The sequence below is a fragment of the Lepisma saccharinum genome, chromosome 5 (genome assembly GCF_977018435.1).
Source record: "Lepisma saccharinum chromosome 5, izLepSacc3.1, whole genome shotgun sequence".
Taxonomy (NCBI): Eukaryota; Metazoa; Arthropoda; class Insecta; order Zygentoma; family Lepismatidae; genus Lepisma; species Lepisma saccharinum.
Genome location: NC_139233.1, coordinates 54,129,816 through 54,137,734, shown reverse-complemented (window position 1 = coordinate 54,137,734; position 7,919 = coordinate 54,129,816). Strand labels below are relative to the sequence as shown.

General features: G+C 35.3%; 1 long non-coding RNA gene across 1 annotated transcript; it reads left to right on the top strand.

The window, feature by feature from the left end:
* Window positions 1-5,199: 5,199 nt before the first annotated feature.
* On the top strand, window positions 5,200-7,691 carry LOC145988379 (uncharacterized). Its single transcript, XR_014441747.1, has 3 exons — window positions 5,200-5,416; window positions 6,405-6,559; window positions 7,481-7,691. It is a non-coding gene; the product is annotated as an uncharacterized LOC145988379 (long non-coding RNA).
* The last annotated feature ends 228 nt before the right edge of the window (window positions 7,692-7,919 follow it).

The window sequence follows — 7,919 nt, the reverse complement described above, 5'->3', positions numbered from 1 at the left end:
CTGGGTACATATCGTCCGTTTCAAAATATTTAGATATTTCATTTAAACTAATTAAATAGCGACACGTCTCGTGCGCTCGCCGACGTGGCACTCTTATTTGAAAAGTTTTGAACATAACGTAATGTGTGTTCGGCCTCTTGTTTGCTTTCTTAATAATAAGCTGGTTAAGTAAAAACTGTTTCAAGTTTGTTAGTTAGTTGGATGTTTTCTGTAAGCGGATTCAATAGGGACACTAAATTGCAAAAGCAATATTTACGTATTTTGTCATTTTCACAATTTAAAACGTAATTGAAAAATAATTGTTTTCAGTCATTCCCCTTGAATTCCACCTCTCCTCTGTAATAAATTATGAGGCTCATATTTTGAAATTCGAACAGTCTAGCATAATTCACTTAGTAGTTTCCAGGGTGATAATAAATGTTCTCTAAGTTCCCTAGCAACGTCTGTTTCCATCGTCAACAACAAGCAAGTTAAGCTCTGACGAATAGTTTGTCATTATAACTCCAAACAATTAGTTAAAACAAGCACGATGTAGATATTATCGCATTGAGTATACCAATATCTAATTGTATCTGGACTGAAACATCTTCTTAAGTAGATGTCAACCTTGTTTGAAGCTCCTTCTCAAAACCAAGAGTGTGTGTGATCTGTGAGAAATAATGTAGCTTCACAATAAAGACATGAATCAAACAAGATAGTTAGTTGGATGTTTTGTATAAACGAATTCAATAGCGACATTAAATCCGAAAAGCAATATTTTACGTCTACTGTCATTTTCACATTTTTGAACGTAAATGAAAAATAATTGTTTTCCGTCATCCCCTTCGAATTCCTACCTCTGTAATAAATTCTGACGCTCATATTTTGAAATTCGAAAAGTCTAGCATAATTCACTTACACTAGTTTTCGAGGTTAAAATAAACTTTCAATAAGTTCCCTAGCAACGTCCGTTTCCATGGTCTACAACAAGCTCTAAAGAACTGCTTGTCATTATACACCTAAACATTTAGTTGAAACGAGCACGATGTAGACAATCTCGCATTGAGTATAGCAATATTCATATACGTAATCGTATCTGGACTGAATCTTCTTCTTCACCCTTTTGAGGCAACTTTTCAAAACCAGCATATCATTCATCTGTGTGTGATCTGTGATAAATATAATGTAGCTAAAGTGTGAATCACCAACCCTGATACCTTCTGTAAACAAACCGTCTCACCGATTCGATGTATCACTCCGCGTCAGCTGATTCATGACCGCAATCATCTGCTGTTACACTCACAGTTCGCCGCACCTATTCATTTTATATAAGGGCCTCTGAATGTGAAAACCCGCTCTCAAAACATCAGACGAATATGCAGCCGCATACATTGTTACTTTCCCGGTCATTCTCTCTTTCATAACCCTTAAAACTTTAGACACTGACACACCACTGCACTGGGATACCAACTTCACCACTTCATTTACTGGTTTCTCAGGATACCACTGACAGAACGTTACATAAATATTGAGTAGAATCTGTTTCTCGCCCCTTTTCAAAGGCTGTCCTTGGTCGGAGAACACGGAGACCTTCCCGCACGCATAGAACTCGGCATGTTATTTTTCTAAGGACAAGTCAGGCAATATTACTAAGTGGCACTACTTCCTTGCTGTTCACATGATTATCTTTAGAAAATGACCAATGTTATAAAATATCATTATGTACACAAATCTCTAAGCTCATTGAAAGTTACAATGCATATTCCTACAAAATGATCACACGCGTATCTTGCCTTGCCATGTCACCAAGTTATTTTACGAAGTGCACTATATTTGGCGGAACAAAAATCGTTATTAGGATGCTTGTCAAAGTTTCCAACCGCAATAAATTTACGAACTTTCTTTGTCTTGTTTTGATCATCATCATCAATATATATTTATTTGATTTACAGCATTGCATATGGGTGTTTATGCCCATTACATACTACAAATTGGCCGTTGTTTTGCCTTACGTAATGAATCCTGTAACAACGCTGGATTTTCGTGTGGATTATTTTACTTCTATGAGTTTGCAATGCTTTCTGAATGCAGGTGGTTTTGTTTACAGAAGGTCTCAGGGTTGATTATTTGAACTTTAGACAATTAAGAATTAAAGGAAACAATGTGAGCAAAAAGAAAAGCCATGGAAACGGTTGCTAAAGACGTAAAAAAAAAGGGCATTTTCACCCTTAAGAAAGTGCCAATTGAGAGATTTTTTTTAATTTTCTCGGTCCTTTGGAACAATTTCATGGGAGGGTCGTAATCAGGTGTTTTTCGCCTCCGGGGCTTCCTTCATGGAGAACATTTATGTCAGTGAATGGTGAGATTGGGGCTATATATATATATATATATATATATATATATATATATATATATATATATTGGATTAAACAGTATCTTCCATAAGGTTCATTTTTATATGTCTAAAACAACAATTATGACCCTTGATGTTTCTATAATATTTTCTACCACAAACTTTGCCATACCCTTAAAAAACTGCTTTCCAATGTCCATAAAGCTTATCTTACAAATAACTTCAACTGAAATCTAGCTCTTATGGCTTTCATAATAGTTTAATTCTAAAACTGAGAACAACATATTTTTTTAACTAATTGTCAACAATGAAAGATTTTGCTTCCATGAAGCTTACAAATAACAAACACGAAACTTTTCGAATGACAAAATTATGTCATTAGGTCAACTATTAAATATCTTAACTTTCATAACGTTTATCGTGAATATAAAAAGCAAATATTATAAAGAATAATGTTAGATATGACCGAATAGGATTCGGGAGGATCATATCAGTCTATTAAAGAAGTAGATTAAGGAATCGAAGAATTATGGACTATTACAAAATTGAGAACCTCGCACTTTACTGAATTATCGTGAAAGGTATGTTTTTCTTGGTGTCTCTGCTTACCCATGTAGCACACATTGTTGGGCCAACGTTGGGTGATTGTCGGCATGGTTGGGAAGTGGTTGGTAGTTCTAGCCAACGAATATCTCACGTTGGGCCAATGATTCACATTGTTGGCAGACATGGTTGTCAATTACGCCCATATTGTAGGTTGGCCCAACATTGCATTCAAGGTTTGGTACAGTGGCCAGTGACGTTATGCCAAACGAGAAAGAGGGAGTAAAATTCCCCCTGTCGATCAGCAAGACCCTACAGTGAGAAATAAATTCTGTTTAACGTTAAAAAATGTGCAAAAGCAATCACTTAAAGTGAAAATGACGTGTAGAATTAGATATTTCCAGAGCTTGAACATTTTCCGTCCCGAAAATTTCCCGACTTCCCGTCGAGAATGTCGGAATTTAAAAAATTTCCGACCCCGTCCCGACCCAAAAAATGCTGTCCCGCACACACCTCTAAAAACAATCACTGGAAATAGCGTGTAAAATTCGAGTTTTATGAAGTGTCGGGAAAAATAAAATATTTCTCGTCCCGAAAATTTTCCGATTTACTGGGAAAATGGTGAATTTTACCCGTCCCGACCAGAAATTTTCTGTCCCGCACTTACCTAATGTGAACGAATAGTGCGAATTCAATTTCTATTGCGCTACAATGTAAAGCTTAGGGCAACCAAATGAAGAACGAAATTCTTTCAGGACAAAACGAACCTCGGGCTGTTGCCGGAAAGTATAGCAAAGAACATTCTCAATGAATTTAGTTAAATATAGACGTAAAAACGATGGTGTGCTCTTTAATTTGTTCATCCTCCGGAGATTTTTTTTTAAAATAATAATTTCACATAACGATTTATATCGAAATACATATAATCGATGTGTGTTTGAAATTCGATTGTGACTTTGTGATGGCGGCCAAAGTGGATAAGGATATGTGACGACTGACGAGTTAAATGTTTTTTTTTTACTGAAGACGACGTTGAGAAAGGTAAGTGACACACTGATTTAGTTCGATAATAGTACAGAGAATGAAAAATAATGTTATGATTTACTTGCAGAGTTATTCATATTTACATAGTTATAAAAGTTATGCATTCCGAGGCAGTTTTTGGTAACGGTTAGATTTTTAAGAATTTACAAAATAGCATTGTATGTATCAACATTTTCTCCCGGATTTCATTATTAAACATGTCTAGGAACCTACGACCAAAAATTGGTGAGAGTATCACCATGAAATCGGGATGTAATAGATCGAACATGTGCCAGTTTTCTTTTCATGGGGACCAAAAATTCAATTTTTGTGGGTCTCTTAATTGCAATTATAAATTATTTCCTTGTTATGCATTATGAGAAACATCGACGATTTTTTCGAGAGAGACTCTGAATCACACAACCTCAACGAAGAATGTTAAAAGAGTATTTTTCGTATCTTTCCAGTTGCCAGTTGCTCAAGTTCCTTTTGTTTTATTGTGATTTCATCATGTTATGAATGCAATTTTTACATGGTTTGATTTCGATTTACTTCTGCTAACACCTATTGCAGAGTTGTAGCGATTGCTTAAGATTTTGTTCAATATGTGCCTTTGTGGTAAATGTTTACTATCCTTCGGACACCTATAACTTCTGAGTTTCGTCAATTATTGACATTTCTACTTACCTATCTGCTTCGCGGATCATTTTTTAACGTGTATTCACGTTTTTTTGATCATTTTTTTTTTTTTTAAAAAAAAGTGTTTTTGTAACTGAAGAACGTACGTTTCCGTTTCCGCAAATGGTTTGTGGGGCTATGCGTGAATGGTGTGTGGGGTTATGCGAGAATGTTGTGTGAGGCTACGCATATTTTTTCGAAACCAATTTTTAACTATTGTGACCCTACCTAACCTAACCTTACCGGAAATGGTTCGTGGGGCTAATCATCAATGGTTGAATTTCCGCTATGAAACATTCCCACATCACACAAAACACCTTCCAGATGTTAGACAATACTACAGGAACTTATTACGGTAAGTAGTTTCTTCTGTAGAAATGAAGAAATCTGTCCGAAGGATAGTAAACTAGTACCGGAAAATACACTAACATGTTTGTAACTGTACAACGACACACTGTAGCTATTTTCCTGTTTCAATTTGTAATATGTATATTGTACTGATTGCAAGAGATTGATCTTTTACTTTTACTGGCATCTTCATTCTAGGTGAAGGCAAAGCAACTTCGGCTCTACAATCTACATCTGTGTCAGACGAGAATTGTAAATTGCCAGTTTCATGGGAGTAGTTTATCTGTTATTTCACGTCATCGGGCAAAAATTGAGAATAGACTGTTAGAAATACATGAAAATCAGAAGCTTATTTTGGAAAATTTGAATCCAACATTGATATCCTCAAATCAGCCCTTGCCTGAAAATCTAAAGCTTCCTTGTCAAACAGAGGATGACATTCAGAGGGTGGAAGAGTGGTTACTTTCTTCTCCTGAGCACATGAAGCAGATGGTAAGTTGACATATTTCCGTGAGTGAAATCATTAATGTCAAACTTTTTTGTGTGTGTTAATCGAGCAGTTAACATTTTCAGCATAATTGACTGTAGCTCAAAGTGGTATGTTGTAATTTAAGAGAGATCAATTACATTCTAAACTCCATGTGCTTCTTTTACTTCAATATAAGTTTCACTGTAAAAATCATGCAAATTGAAGTATTTCAGTTTTCATAAAAATTTCGATCTCCGGGAGATGTCTCAAATTCGTTTATTTTGTTATTTTTCACATTTGTACTTACCTATTATGCATTGCTAAAGATTCTTTAAGGTGGGATTTCGCTTTTTTGACGAAAATAATTTCAATTTTGCACATATCGAGTAATTATTGTTCGTTCCTTTTTCGCTTGCGTTACACACAATATGGTGGGCAAATCTTGACTAACGTTGTCTATCGTCAGTGGGTATGCAGTGTTTCCAACCTTCCTAACCAAAAAATAACTACTTCCCTAGTTAAAAGAAGGGTTATCTTAGTTACGGTAGGTTAGGTTAACATAGTTAAAAAAAAGGGTTACATTAGTTACGTTACATTAACTTCGTTAGGTAAACATACTCAAAAATCATGCACATTAAGATGCAGATTTACATAGGTTATGTAACGTTAACATAGTTACAAATATGTGTGGTTGGAAACACTGACCGGGGGTTACGTCATGAAATGCTCACAACAACTGGTTTATGTAGTCGAAGGAAATAGAGACAACAGCTTTTGTGCATCAGAGAGACAAACATTAATCTAGAAAAATACATGATTTACCGGCCAAATAAATTGAACGATGGAAGAAAACACTTCCATGACCTTTCAAAAGTGTACAGAAACTCAGTTCCGTTCTGTAAAATTGAAGAAATACGTTTCCCGGAGATTGAAATTTTACGATAAAATGTGTACCTTGTATCGCCCACAGTGCAGTCAGTGCTTCTTGATTGAATTAATGTTTCGTTGTAGGAATCATACATGAGTTTCATTGGAGGCAAAAACCTACAGCAAATTGAGTGAAGAATTCTGGATAAAATATTTTCTAATGCATTGGCAGCAAGTCATGACTGGAGAACACAACAAAATACCTCTCCGACATTTGAAATTATTGGAACTTGTACCAAGTAAGTTAGAAGGCTGTTCTTTTTTTCTTTTTTCAATTGGTAACTAAATTTGGCTGTAGGGCCATTACTTGTTGATGTAAAATCCAAATAATGTACATGATGGAAAGTTTTGGAACATTTAGTATTAACAATAAGCATTCTTTTACATAAGTCTTTAAAAATCCTCTAATAAGGACATTTCAAAAATGTATTCTGAGAAGAAACATTTTTATTTAAAAAAAACTTATTTGTTGTTTAATTTTACCATTGTTTTTGGTATATATATTTTTTTACTTCAGCTGTCTTATTTACTTAATAGGAAAAACTAATATTATTTCATGTAACACTGAAGTATTCTGCTTTTACTAGAACAGTGTTCATAAGTGCAAACTCATTTGTCACATTTCAGCAAGCCTGGCTCAGTTAGTTGAGCTTTCACTTTATATTCAGAAGGTAGTGAGTTAGATCTCAGATGAGGCCAGGCTAGCCATGCAGTTTCTTCCCTGCAGTTTTACATGACTCACACGAAATGAATATTGTGGCAAATCTCTGTAATTCCTTTCTCATCCTTTCCCTACAATATAGTAATGGGCTTCCGGAAGGGGGCATGCCTCCCCTGGAAAATGAAAGTCAACAAAAAAATTATGTATTTCACACATATAATTTCATTTTAGCCTTGTTGGCCCCCTCCCCTGGAAAAAAATACCTTCCTTGCCCCTCCCTGGAAAAATTCCTGCAGATGTCCATGCATATAGTACAAGTAACTGTCTAGATGTGAAGAATTAATGTCACCCCACATGGATAATATGTCAATATTAGTTTCCTTTCATGGGACAGGGAATAAGTTTAATCCTCATACTAAAGATAGGCCCAAGTACACATATCATATGGTATGTTACATTTGAGTTCATCCATGGATCTAACAGTTTGAATTGTTTCTAGTTTCAGTTCGAAGGAATTCATGTACAACAAATGCATCAGATTATGAAATACACTCAGTGATACAAAGCTGGTTCCACTTTGTCAATGATAGAAATGGCAGCCGGGAGCAATGTAGAAAGGAAAAGGCAACTGCAGGAACATCAAGAAATAAGTAAACAAGTAAAGACTGGTGATACTTTTTCAGCAAGATATGAGAGACGAGTCATTTCTAAAGCTGCAGAAATTATAATGAGTGAATTTCATGAAGTCCCTTCCGTTTCAGGATCTACAGACATAATTCAAAGTGGTTCTGTTGTTCAGACTACAAGTTCATTTGACTTTATCAAATCTATACTTTTGAATGAAAATGAGAATTGTTTTGTGGGAACAACCTCACCCGATGATTGCTTCTTAATGAAAGATGGTGGGTGATGTTGTTGTTGTAAACTCCATTGAAAAG